This window comes from Pleurodeles waltl, chromosome 4_2 (assembly GCF_031143425.1).
Source record: "Pleurodeles waltl isolate 20211129_DDA chromosome 4_2, aPleWal1.hap1.20221129, whole genome shotgun sequence".
In the NCBI taxonomy this organism is placed as follows: Eukaryota; Metazoa; Chordata; class Amphibia; order Caudata; family Salamandridae; genus Pleurodeles; species Pleurodeles waltl.
In genome coordinates, this window is record NC_090443.1 from 1,014,286,292 (window position 1) to 1,014,300,304 (window position 14,013).

The 14,013-nt window shown below is 46.1% G+C and overlaps 1 non-coding gene across 1 annotated transcript; it reads left to right on the forward strand.

The window, feature by feature from the left end:
* The first annotated feature begins 11,835 nt into the window (after positions 1–11,835).
* On the forward strand, positions 11,836–11,918 carry TRNAL-CAG (transfer RNA leucine (anticodon CAG)). The gene has a single exon. It is a non-coding gene; the product is annotated as a tRNA-Leu (tRNA).
* The last annotated feature ends 2,095 nt before the right edge of the window (positions 11,919–14,013 follow it).

The following is a 14,013-nucleotide window of genomic DNA, read 5'->3' on the forward strand; positions in this document are numbered from 1 at the left end:
TCCCTCCCTGTGCAGAACCTACACCAGAGGAGCTGGAAGCAGACACTGCTGAGCTTTTGGGTGAAGGGGGGCCTGCCAGAGAGGAGCTGAGTGTGGCACAGCAAACCTGTCCCACATTAGAGGGTCTCAGACAGCAAGCTGTCAAACAAGCTAATGGGGATGTCAGTGACTCTCACAGAGTTTACTGGGAGGACAACCTCTTGTACACTGAGCATAGGGATCCTAAACCTGGAGCTGCCAGGAGATTAGTGATTCCTCAGGAGTACAGAAAGTTCCTCCTAACACTGGCACATGACATTCCCCTAGCTGGGCACCTGGGTCAAATGAAAACTTGGGACAGATTGGTACCATTGTTTCATTGGCCTAGGATGTCTGAGGACACAAAGGAATTTTGTAAGTCCTGTGAAACCTGTCAAGCCAGTGGCAAGACAGGTGGCACCCCAAAGGCACCCCTTATTCCACTGCCTGTGGTTGGGGTTCCCTTTGAAAGGGTAGGGGTTGACATAGTTGGCCCCCTTGACCCTCCTACTGCTTCAGGCAATAGGTTTATCTTGGTGGTAGTGGACCATGCCACAAGATATCCTGAAGCAATTCCTTTAAGGACCACTACAGCTCTTGCAGTGGCAAAAGCCCTCCTGGGAATATTTTCCAGGGTGGGCTTCCCAAAGGAAGTAGTATCAGACAGAGGAAGCAATTTCATGTCTGCATACTTAAAGGCCATGTGGAAGGAGTGTGGTGTAACTTACAAGTTCACAACACCCTATCATCCACAAACAAATGGACTGGTGGAGAGATTTAATAAAACTCTCAAAGGCATGATTATGGGACTCCCTGAAAAACTCCGCAGGAGATGGGATATCCTTCTACCATGCCTCCTTTTTGCCTACAGGGAGGTACCCCAGAAAGGAGTGGGCTTCAGCCCCTTTGAACTTCTTTTTGGACACCCTGTTAGGGGTCCACTCACACTTGTAAAGGAGGGTTGGGAACAACCTTTAAAAGCTCCTAAGCAGGATATTGTGGATTATGTACTTGGCCTCAGATCAAGGATGGCTGAGTACATGAAAAAGGCCAGTAAAAACCTTCAGGCCAGCCAATAGCTCCAGAAGCAATGGCATGATCAGAAGGCTGTTTTGGTTCAGTACCAACCAGGGCAGAAAGTGTGGGTCTTGGAGCCTGTGGCCCCAAGAGCACTCCAAGATAAATGGAGTGGACCTCACACAATTGTTGAAAAGAAGGGTGAAGTCACCTACTTGGTTGACTTAGGCACTGCCAGGAGTCCCCTTAGGGTGCTCCATGTCAACCGCCTGAAACCCTACTATGACAGGGCTGATCTCACCCTGCTCATGGCAACAGATGAGGGACAGGAAGAAGACAGTGATCCTCTACCTGATCTCTTCTCTTCCACAGAACAAGATGCTCTTGTAGAAGGTGTAGTTTTGGCTGATTGTCTTACTGCTGAGCAGAAAGATAATTGCATAAATCTCCTAGGACAATTTTCAGAACTCTTCTCCATTGTGCCAGGCACCACTTCTTGGTGTGAGCACACTATAGATACTGGAGACAGTTTACCTGTCAAAAGTAAGATCTATAGGCAGCCTGACCATGTCAGGGACTGCATAAAGCAAGAAGTTCAGAAAATGTTGGAACTAGGAGTGGTTGAGCACTCTGACAGTCCATGGGCTTCTCCTGTGGTACTGGTACCAAAACCCAATTCTAAAGATGGAAAGAAGGAAATGAGGTTTTGTGTAGACTATAGAGGTCTCAACTTGGTAACCAAAACTGATGCTCACCCTATACCCAGGGCAGATGAGCTTATAGATACACTGGCATCTGCCAAGTATCTAAGCACTTTTGATTTGACTGCAGGGTATTGGCAGATCAAATTGTCAGAAGATGCTAAACCTAAGACTGCATTTTCCACCATTGGAGGACATTACCAGTTTACTGTAATGCCTTTTGGTTTGAAAAATGCACCTGCCACTTTTCAGAGGTTGGTGAACACAGTCCTGCAAGGGCTGGAAGCTTTCAGTGCAGCATATTTGGATGATATAGCTGTCTTTAGCTCCAGCTGGGATGATCACCTGGTCCACCTTTGGAAAGTTTTGGAGGCTCTGCAAAAGGCAGGCCTCACTATCAAGGCTTCAAAGTGCCAGATAGGGCAGGGTAAGGTGGTTTATCTGGGACACCTTGTTGGTGGGGAACAGATTGCACCACTTCAGGGGAAAATCCAAACTATTATTGATTGGGTTCCCCCTACCACTCAGACTCAGGTGAGAGCCTTCCTAGGCCTCACTGGGTATTACAGGAGGTTCATTAAGAACTATGGCTCCATTGCAGCCCCTCTTAATGACCTCACATCCAAGAAAATGCCTAAAAAGGTATTATGGACAGCAAACTGTCAGAAAGCTTTTGAGGAGCTGAAGCAGGCCATGTGCTCTGCACCTGTCCTGAAAAGCCCTTGTTACTCTAAAAAATTCTATGTCCAAACTGATGCATCTGAATTAGGAGTAGGGGCAGTCCTATCACAACTTAATTCTGAGGGCCAGGATCAACCTGTTGCTTTTATTAGTAGAAGGTTGACCCCTAGAGAAAAGCGTTGGTCTGCCATTGAGAGGGAGGCCTTTGCTGTGGTCTGGGCTCTGAAGAAGTTGAGGCCATACCTGTTTGGCACTCACTTCATTGTTCAGACAGACCACAAACCTCTACTTTGGCTAAAACAAATGAAAGGTGAAAATCCTAAATTGTTGAGGTGGTCCATATCCCTACAGGGAATGGACTATACAGTGGAACATAGACCTGGGAGTAGCAACTCCAATGCAGATGGACTCTCCAGATATTTCCACTTAGACAATGAAGACTCATCAGGTAATGGCTAGTCTTATTGTCCTTCGTTTGGGGGGGGGTTGTGTAGGAAAGTACCATCTTGCCTGGCATGTTACCCCCATTTTTCACTGTATATATGTTGTTTTAGTTGTATGTGTCACTGGGACCCTGGTAACCCAGGGCCCCAGTGCTCATAAGTGTGCCTGAATGTGTTACCTGTGTAGTGACTAACTGTCTCACTGAGGCTCTGCTAATCAGAACCTCAGTGGTTATGCTCTCTCATTTCTTTCTAAATTGTCACTAACAGGCTAGTGACCAATTTTACCAATTTACATTGGCTTACTGGAACACCCTGATAATTCCCTAGTATATGGTACTGAGGTACCCAGGGTATTGGGGTTCCAGGAGATCCCTATGGGCTGCAGCATTTCTTTTGCCACCCATAGGGAGCTCTGACAATTCTTACACAGGCCTGCCACTGCAGCCTGAGTGAAATAACGTCCACGTTATTTCACAGCCATTTTACACTGCACTTAAGTAACTTATAAGTCACCTATATGTCTAACCTTTACCTGGTAAAGGTTAGGTGCAAAGTTACTTAGTGTGAGGGCACCCTGGCACTAGCCAAGGTGCCCCCACATTGTTCAGAGCCAATTCACTGAACTTTGTGAGTGCGGGGACACCATTACACGCATGCACTACATATAGGTCACTACCTATATGTAGCTTCACCATGGTAACTCCGAATATGGCCATGTAACATGTCTATGATCATGGAATTGCCCCCTCTATGCCATCCTGGCATTGTTGGTACAATTCCATGATCCCAGTGGTCTGTAGCACAGACCCTGGTACTGCCAGACTGCCCTTCCTGGGGTTTCACTGCAGCTGCTGCCAACCCCTCAGACAGGCAGCTGCCCTCCTGGGGTCCAGCCAGGCCTGGCCCAGGATGGCAGAACAAAGAACTTCCTCTGAGAGAGGGTGTGACACCCTCTCCCTTTGGAAAATGGTGTGAAGGCAGGGGAGGAGTAGCCTCCCCCAGCCTCTGGAAATGCTTTGTTGGGCACAGATGTGCCCAATTCTGCATAAGCCAGTCTACACCGGTTCAGGGACCCCTTAGCCCCTGCTCTGGCGCGAAACTGGACAAAGGAAAGGGGAGTGACCACTCCCCTGACCTGCACCTCCCCTGGGAGGTGTCCAGAGCTCCTCCAGTGTGCTCCAGACCTCTGCCATCTTGGAAACAGAGGTGCTGCTGGCACACTGGACTGCTCTGAGTGGCCAGTGCCACCAGGTGACATCAGAGACTCCTGCTGATAGGCTCCTTCAGGTGTTAGTAGCCTTTCCTCTCTCCTAGGTAGCCAAACCCTCTTTTCTGGCTATTTAGGGTCTCTGTCTCTGGGGAAACTTTAGATAACGAATGCATGAGCTCAGCCGAGTTCCTCTGCATCTCTCTCTTCACCTTCTGATAAGGAATCGACCGCTGACCGCGCTGGAAGCCTGCAAACCTGCAACATAGTAGCAAAGACGACTACTGCAACTCTGTAACGCTGATCCTGCCGCCTTCTCGACTGTTTTCCTGCTTGTGCATGCGGTGGGGGTAGTCTGCCTCCTCTCTGCACCAGAAGCTCCGAAGAAATCTCCTGTGGGTCGACGGAATCTTCCCCCTGCAACCGCAGGCACCAAAAAGCTGCATTACCGGTCCCTTGGGTCTCCTCTCAGCACGACGAGCGAGGTCCCTCGAATCCAGCGACGCTGTCCAAGTGACCCCCACAGTCCAGTGACTCTTCAGCCCAAGTTTGGTGGAGGTAAGTCCTTGCCTCACCTCGCTGGGCTGCATTGCTGGGAACCGCGACTTAGCAGCTACTCCGGCCCCTGTGCACTTCCGGCGGAAATCCTTCGTGCACAGCCAAGCCTGGGTCCACGGCACTCTAACCTGCATTGCACGACTTTCTAAGTTGGTCTCCGGCGACGTGGGACTCCTTTGTGCAACTTCGGCGAGCACCGTTTCACGCATCCTCGTAGTGCCTGTTTCTGGCACTTCTCCGGGTGCTACCTGCTTCAGTGAGGGCTCTTTGTCTTGCTCGACGTCCCCTCTCTCTGCAGGTCCATTTTGCGACCTCCTGGTCCCTCCTGGGCCCCAGCAGCGTCCAAAAACGCCAAACGCACGATTTGCGTGTAGCAAGGCTTGTTGCGTCCTTCCGGCGGGAAAACACTTCTGCACGACTCTCCAGGGCGAGAGGGATCCGTCCACCAAAGGGGAAGTCTCTAGCCCTTTTCGTTCCTGCAGAAACCTCAGCTTCTTCTGTCCAGTCGAAGCTTCTTTGCACCCGCAGCTGGCATTTCCTGGGCATCTGCCCATCTCCGACTTGCTTGTGACTTTTGGACTTGGTCCCCTTGTTCCACAGGTACCCTAGATTGGAAATCCACAGTTGTTGCATTGCTGGTTTGTGTCTTTCCTGCATTATTCCTCTAACACGACTCTTTTGTCCTTAGGGGAACTTTAGTGCACTTTGCACTCACTTTTCAGGGTCTTGGGGAGGGTTATTTTTCTAACTCTCACTATTTTCTAATAGTCCCAGCGACCCTCTACAAGGTCACATAGGTTTGGGGTCCATTCGTGGTTCGCATTCCACTTTTGGAGTATATGGTTTGTGTTGCCCCTATCCCTATGTTTCCCCATTGCATCCTATTGTAACTATACATTGTTTGCACTGTTTTCTAAGACTATACTGCATATTTTTGCTATTGTGTATATATATCTTGTGTATATTTCCTATCCTCTCACTGAGGGTACACTCTAAGATACTTTGGCATATTGTCATAAAAATAAAGTACCTTTATTTTTAGTATAACTGTGTATTGTGTTTTCTTATGATATTGTGCATATGACACTAGGTGGTACTGTAGTAGCTTCACACGTCTCCTAGTTCAGCCTAAGCTGCTCTGCTAAGCTACCATTATCTATCAGCCTAAGCTGCTAGACACCCTATACACTAATAAGGGATAACTGGGCCTGGTGCAAGGTGCAAGTACCCCTTGGTACTCACTACAAGCCAGTCCAGCCTCAGGAAACAGTCGAGAAAGCCGGCAGGATGAGGTGCTACAATGTTGCTGGTAGTTGTCTTGTTACTTTGTTGTGGTTTTGCAGGCGTCCTGGAGCAGTCAGCTGTCGATCCTTGGCAGAAGTCGAAGAGAGAAGTGCAGAGGAACTCTGGTGAGCTCTTGCATTCGTTATCTGGTGAGAAACCCACAGGAGAGACCCTAAATAGACCTCAGAGGAGGATTGGCTACCTAACCAGGTAAGAGCCTATCAGGAGGGGTCTCTGACGTCACCTGCTGGCACTGGCCACTCAGAGGTCTCCATTGTGCCCTCACACCTCTCCATTCAAGATGGCAGAGGTCCGGGACACACTGGAGGAGCTCTGGGCACCACCACTGGGGTGGTGATGGACAGGGGAGTGCTCACTCCTCTTTCCTTTGTCCAGTTTCGTGCCAGAGCAGGGGCTGGGGGCTCCCTGAACCGGTATAGACTGACTTATGCAAGGAGGGCACCATCTGTGCCCTTCAAAGCATTTCCAGAGGCTGGGGGAGGCTACTCCTCCCCAGCCCTTAACACCTATTTCCAAAGGGATAGGATGTAACACCCTCTCTCAGAGGAAATCCTTTGTTCTGCCTTCCTGGGACTGGACTGGGCTACCCAGACCCCAGGAGAGCAGAAACCTGTCTGAGGGTTGGCAGCAGCAGTAGCTGCAGAGAAAACCCCAGAGAGCTAGTTTGGCAGTACGCGGGGTCCATGCTGGAGCCCCGGGATGCATGGGATTGTGCCCCCAATACCAGAATGGTATTGGGGGCACAATTCCATGATCCTAGACATGTTACATGGCCATGTTCAGAGTTACCATTGTGAAACTACACATAGGTATTGACCTATATGTAGTTCACACATGTGTGATGGTGTCCCCACACTCACAAAGTCCAGGGAAATTGCCCTGAACCATGTGGGGCCACCTTGGCTAGTGCCAGGGTGCCCTCACACATAGTAACTTTGCGCCTAACCTTCACAAAGTGAGGGTTAGGCATATAGGTGACTTATAAGTTACTTAAGTGCAGTGTAAACTGGCTGTAAAATAACATAGACATTATTTCACTCAGGCTGCAGTGGCAGTCCTGTGTAAGAATTGTCTGAGCTCCTGGGTGGCAAAAGAAATGCTGCAGCCCATAGGGATCGCCTGGAACCCCAATACCCTGGGTACCTAGGTACCATATACTAGGGAATTATAAGGGTGTTCCAGTGTGCCAATCAGAATTGGTAAAATTAGTCACTAGCCTGCAGCGACAATTTTAAAAGCAGAGAGAGCATAAACACTGAGGTTCTGGTTAGCAGTGCCTCAGTGATACAGTTAGGTACCACACAGGGAACACATACAGGCCACAAACTTATGAGCACTGGGGTCCTGGCTAGCAGGATCCCAGTGACACATATCAAACACACTGACAACATAGGGTTTTCACTATGAGCACTGGGCCCTGGCTAGCAGGATCCCGGTGAGACAGTAAAACACCCTGACATATACTCACAAACAGGCCAAAAGTGGGGGTAACAAGGCTAGAAAGAGGCTACCTTTCTACACACCTGGCCCCACTGGCTCTGCTGGTGCCTCCTGGCGATGTGGATTCTGGGGCCTGGTGTCCCACACACTGCACACAGCGTCCCACGCAGTGGGAGAGATGAAAGCGCTTTATAGTGCCTGCTGGACCTGCCTCACTGGCTATGCTGGTGCCTCCTGGCACTGTGGATTCTGGAGCTTGGAGTCCCACGCACTGCACACAGCATTTGTGTTTTACATTTCTGTTTGTATGCACCCCTACCAAAAGCATTTTTAGAATCTGTGCCCCCATAACAGTTCTGCAATGTTTTTGACCTGCCTCAAAGTTGTCTGTTGATATTGTATTTGGCAGAGTTTCTACATGTTTCATCCACGGCATATTGGATAGTTGCAGTCAAGATATGAGTAGTCTAATATTTTGTTTAGTGATTTCATATATTGGATTACAGACAAATAGATTCTTCTTTGAGTCTCTGTGGAGCAATTTGTACATGGATTGACGCGGTGACAGGCATTCCTGTTTATTTCTTTTTGTGGGGTGCGCAGTTATCCGCTGCATTTTTGTCAATGGCATTGCACCGGCCAAGAAATGAGGTGCAAGGCTTAACAACAGAGGTACACTGAGCTACTTGGCTTGGTGTTCTTGCTGTCTTCTTATATAAGCACCACGTCCCAACTCCTCAAGATCACCTCAGTCAACCAAATACCATGAATAGTTTACGGGCAGGCTCGCTTGGTGAAATGAATTGATCAGGGGAGGGAGGAGAAGGACTATGCAATGGAGGTGGTTGTGATCCAGTTGCCTTTTAACATGACGGCATCTGCATTGCATGACAGAGAAGCAGTGGAGCAAGCAGCAGCACCCAGAACCAATCCTAGCATTTTTGGGTCTCGGGATGAATGGAATGGGCAAAGTCTCTCTAATTTGCATATGATGTGACATCATAGGAAATGACACAACAAAAAGTGACAAATAATTGGCCATTAATTATCTGGAATCATTGAAGCGACTTTACAAGAAACAACCTTCCCGGTGCATATATCAATAAAATGATGAAAATGTAAATGCTAACCAAAAAAAAATGAACACATACGTTGTAAAGCTGTAGTAAATGAAAATGCATTATGTTTGTCACACTGGCTAGAAAAGTTCTGGCCCAGGTCTCTCCAAAACTTATATTTTTTAGGTCGAGCGTCCAAGCGCTCTGACCTGTTGTAATCTATCTGAGGGCTTTTAACCACGCCCACCGCACGCCCATCACTATCACTCGTTCGTGGGCTGGCCTTTCAAAAATCCTTTGTTATTATTGGTAAATGCCTTATGTTTGTCCCTCATTGGGGTAGTGTTGTTACTGCATTGACCATCTACTTTGTTACATGGATAATTGCACGATTGCTGATAATTTGACTGCGAGCTAATTTCTTTTTCTTTTTGTGTCTCTCTTTTGGGCTCACGCTCATGGTAGCTGTGGTCGTTTGAATCAGCTTGCTTATGTCAACTGTTTTACTTTTCATTTTCAAGTTTATGTGGCAAGAAAAGTCCAGTTAGGAATTTACAGCGCTAATTACTCTACCTCTAGCAAAGCCGGGACCCATTGCATTGCAAATGCTTGTTTTTAAATTGTCTGTGCTATTACAGATGGGGACTGAAATCTACAATCATCTTGGAACCGATTGTCAGAAGTGTTGGTGCTTTTTATTTAACAAGCAGACTGTGTTTTTCGTATTTTCTGTCAATGGGCACTTATAGGCCAATTTCTAAAGCTCTGTCTGCCACTTGTTGAGCCCTGTAGTTCTTTACAGTAAATTGATAATGCCAGATCGAGTTTTTGAATGTGCTCGGATGCTTATTTATAATTCCCCATGATGCCTCCTGAATGTTCTGTTATGTCCAGATGGGATGAAGGATAATATCCAAAAGTGTTTGGCTAGATTTGGTTGCTCAGCGCCCTCATTGCATGGATGCTTCAGTCTTCTAAACCCTGCCCTTGATAGGAGTTGCTCCAGTACTCTGAATGTTTTGGTTCAGAAATCCTTTTCATCTGTGTGAAGAGGGAACAGCCCACTACTGTCCATATTGTACATTTTGCATTTCATCGTAAACATTCGGGCATCTCTCTCATCTGTCCTTTTCTCCCCGTCCGTCTTTCACCGAGGCAAGTGCTCCCACTCGCCTGGGTGAAGAGATATTCTCATCAGCATCCTCCCTGCCAATCCTTCATCTCCTCTGAGACTGCCACTTGAGTCTTGGTTATGTAAGGCTTTTGGCCTGATGTACCCATCTCCTGCCCCCTTCTCCCCCTGTGAGGGCCCTGCAGATATGGTTTCCTTCCCACCGACTGTTCAGTCTCTCTGATATGGTAAAGACATGTTTTGATCTTTTTTGTTACTCCCGCATATATTTATTTATTTATTTATTAGTTTAATAGACACACAACTACCCAAAGGTGTGTTAGCACTGAGCTGAAAGTAAGACATCAAGTGGATGGCAGATTATTGAAAGAGATGCATTATTAGAGATTTGCGAAATTTTAGAAGATTCGACTCGAAACTTAACTTGATAGGAGTTTGTTCCATGCATAAGCTGTAACCCCTGAAAAGGCTTGTCCCCCAAATCTTGCCTTACGGAACTTAGGCACAGCTACTAAATTGAGAGAGGCTGAACGTAGCAATTTGGGGGCAATATGCTTTTTGAACAAGTTGGCTATTTAGTTAGAACGATGTGCCAGGTAGAAGGCTTTGTGGCAGAGACAAAGTGGGCTGAATTAATAGCCCCTAGCACCTACTTACGTAAAAAAGTTTGACACTAGTCACCCTAACTACCGCCATGGTGCGCTGTGTCTTAGATACGGCGCACACATGGTGGCTTTAGGGGGCACTAAGGGGCGCAAGAAAAGTGGCACTGCACTGGGTGCAGCATCACGTTTCTTAAATCAGGGCCAAAGTGCTTTGAACCAACATCTTTTCTGTGTGGGGAGCCAATGAGGTTACCTATTTTGTATTGAAGTTTTGTAACATTTATGAAGGTCATGTATCAGTCTTGTGGCAGTGTTCTGGATTAGCAGCATTTTTTTAATTAGATGGGCTGGAAGACTAACATACAATGCATTACAATAATTCATCCTGCTAATCGTCCGTTCTTGAATCAGTAACTGCCTAGCTGTTTGTGGGATAAATGGCAGAATCTTTTTATAATTCCTTCATAATCAAGAAGCAGATGGTTGTAAATTTTTTCACACAAGGTTTAAATCACATTTTAGTATCAAATACAACTCCTAGATAACAACAACAATAGCTGCTGGGCTGGGACAAGGCCCTAATGATCGGGGCCACCACGAGGGATACCTAGGAGGGACTGCAAAACACCAACACTTAAATTTTAACAGAGTTCAGATGGAGCGAATTAGCTTTCATCCATTTAGCCACTTACACATGTACTCTAGCCCACTGGTACCCAGCCTGTGGTCCGGGCACCCCTGGAGGTCTGCAAAGCCTCCTCATGGGGTCCACGACTATTTTGAAAATTAAATGATATTAACAGATTAGGACCCCAGCTTTCAGTAATGACTCAGTAGGGGTGTTCCCGGATTCCAATAATGATTCAGTAGGGGTCCCGGGGTTCCAGTAATGATAAAGTGGGGGTCCACAGAACTCAAAAGGTAGGGAATCACTGCTCTAGACCCTTCCTTTCTTCCCCCTGTGAAGAGGGGCACAGTGTTTAGATATGGAGACTCGGCGGAGAGTGGCGAGTAATGTTATCAGCTCTCCGACTCTGGCAATTTGGGATGAATTGATACAGTATGACAACCTGCATCCCTCCCCAGCCAAAAATCCTGCCTGGCTGTAGTGAGAATAAGCAATGCTCTGCCTCTGGGTGTGAGTTCTTTTCCTGGACTAAAAAGTCCAGGTATGGGGTGAACCTCAACGGTTCAGGACCAGGTGTGCTTCGTGGTGCTTGTTGTCTAATCAGGCAGGAAGCCAGGTTAGGCCATATCTTTGCTAGCTAACCTAGGATCATCCGTAATTTAACACATTATCCTACTAATTGAACGTGCAACATAATTTTCTCTCAAGAAAACCGATACATTTTCGATCATTTGTTTGCAAACTCTTCCTTTGCATGCATTTATTCACTGTCTATTGAATATCTACAGTATGCGTGGTTGGAGAGTTTACCAGATGTCAGTGGAACAGAGCCACACAGCAAGTCGCAGTTTGTATTGAAACATAATGCTAAGGTATCCGGTCTAATAATGGCAAGTTATTGTAACTTGGACTCGTGTGCTGTTTCATTTGTTTAGACGACAGTTGTGCTGAAGTTCATAAAAAAAATGATAGTAAATAAAATAACTGCATACCTGGTGACATAGGGTATACATTTAATTAACGAAAGCTATCCCCAGGTGTCAGGATGGCCGAGTGGTTTAAGGCGCTGCATTCAGGTTGCAGTCTCCTCTGGAGGTGTGGGTTTGAATCCCACTTCTGACAATAAATATTTTTTTCTCTCTTAAGAAACAATGCCTAATGCGCATGATATGTTTTAACCTGATATAAACGTCTTCAGTGTGTGCTCTACGATTTACATTTCGTAGGCACTTTGAAATTTATATTCAAAGCAGGAACTCAAGTAAGTACACTTAATTTTGAGATGTTTTAAAAAACAAATCTAAAATACAATTTTTATTGTATTTTAACTAAGTATTTCAGAGTTTCGGGGTTGCAGTGGGGACGGTACGGGTATGTGCGTGTGTGTTGTTATCAACAAACAAAACAAAACTTTCTTTGTGTGCCAGGCTTGGAAAGCCCGCCATTTCTGTCCCGTTTACAGTCTTTTGCTGGCAGTTCTAATGTCCGCCACAAGGTGTCGCCGTCTCCAATGTTGGAAATTCCTCTGCAAGCGAGTAAAGTAAATAGGATGCTGTGCATGGTCATTGCAAATTTATTTTCCCAGACGAGCTTAGTGAAAATGCAGCGTTTTGTGCATTTCAGATGTTTTGTGCAGATAAAGTCACCCTCCAGTGCTTGGGGAGAAATGGAGTGACATAGAGGGCCTGTCAGGAGATGCTGTCCGAGGTGCTGATATTGGGCTCACACTCGGTGAGGCTGATCTGTAGCTGACTATTTGATGACCTGAAGATGAAGACTGACTCTGCTGATCCATCCTGGATAGGTAGCTATGAAATGTGACTGACGATTTTGTGCCTTTTCTTCTAGGTACCAACTGCGCTGTTATAGAGATTCACACTTAGGTAGATTTTTCCAAATTAATGTTTTCTCTAAATTGTTTTCGCATGAAGACCCACATGCTAATGCTAATCTTGGTTAGGCAGGCTGTTAGGGGTGACGCTGACGGTGACAAATGACTGACAAATCTATTTGCTGAATTACCTTATTAATGGTGATATTCATAGCTTATGGTGTTGCTTTGCTGCATATGTTTTCTTTAAGAGATGGTGTCTTTTAACTGATGAATTAATAAAGAGTTGATTTGAATAAAGTTTGAACTAACAGATGACTTAGACTTGTAAGCAATAGGGGATAAAACTTGTTAACCCTTTTCCTGAGTAGTGGTTATTTCTGATTAGTATGGTTTATATTGTGGTTTCATAAAGTGTTTATCTTGATTATTGCTATTGGTTATTGATTCAATGGTCACTGCATTACTAGGATACTCCATGCGATTCAAAAGGTTAATCGACCTATACGCGCCCCCTTGTAAGTTTACTTACTAAGGACCAGGCGCACTAGCAGTTTTTGGTAGCAGCTTGATGGTTAGTTTCCTTGGGGAACTAGTTATGTGGTGATTATTGGTTATGGTAGTTGTTTAAGTTAGGATTCGTTGTTCATATTTTATGAGGTTTTAATTTTCTTTTTCTGAAATGTCAATTGTAGCAAAGATGATGTCCCCCTTAAGCCCAGAAATGACTTTCCCGGACCCTGGATCCCATTAGTAAAGATGGGTATGTTCTCGGCATTTTTGTAATGGTGAGAAAGTGATAGGTTGCGCTTGCACAGGGTTAAGCAAATTGCAGGTGAATTGTGATGTATGTGAGGTACGTAGGGAGTCTGCGTACTCCAGTTGAGGTTAGTAGGAGTGTGTGTACTCCGTGGTATGAGAGTAGGGAAGTCGTCGAACTTCACACGTGTGTGGTGCTTTGTGCTAAAAAATTATCCACATGGTTGTTGGTGATGTCCGGACCCTGCGTGGTCTAAGACTCCGGAGTATATTGACAAGTGTAGGAGACACTTGGTTATATGTTGTCATTTGCCTGGTTTAGTAGGTTGGGTGGGCGTGGTCAACAAGTCGGTGTGTGAGTCAATCGAGTAAGAGAAGCTTCGACTGAGATATGGCGAGTCCTATGTGCACCAGGACAGACCCATTGATCATTTGAGAGTAAATATTGGCAGGTCGAATTTCACTTGCAAATGTGGGAGACTGAGAAAGAGGAATAGCTACATGAGCCAAGAGAGCCATTAGTGAAAATCCGTAAGGTCTCTGAAGTGATTGTGTCCCTTCCTATAGTAAACCAGCAGGTTTGTTTTAGTTATTGGTTTTTATTAAGTGCTCGCAATAATTTGTATT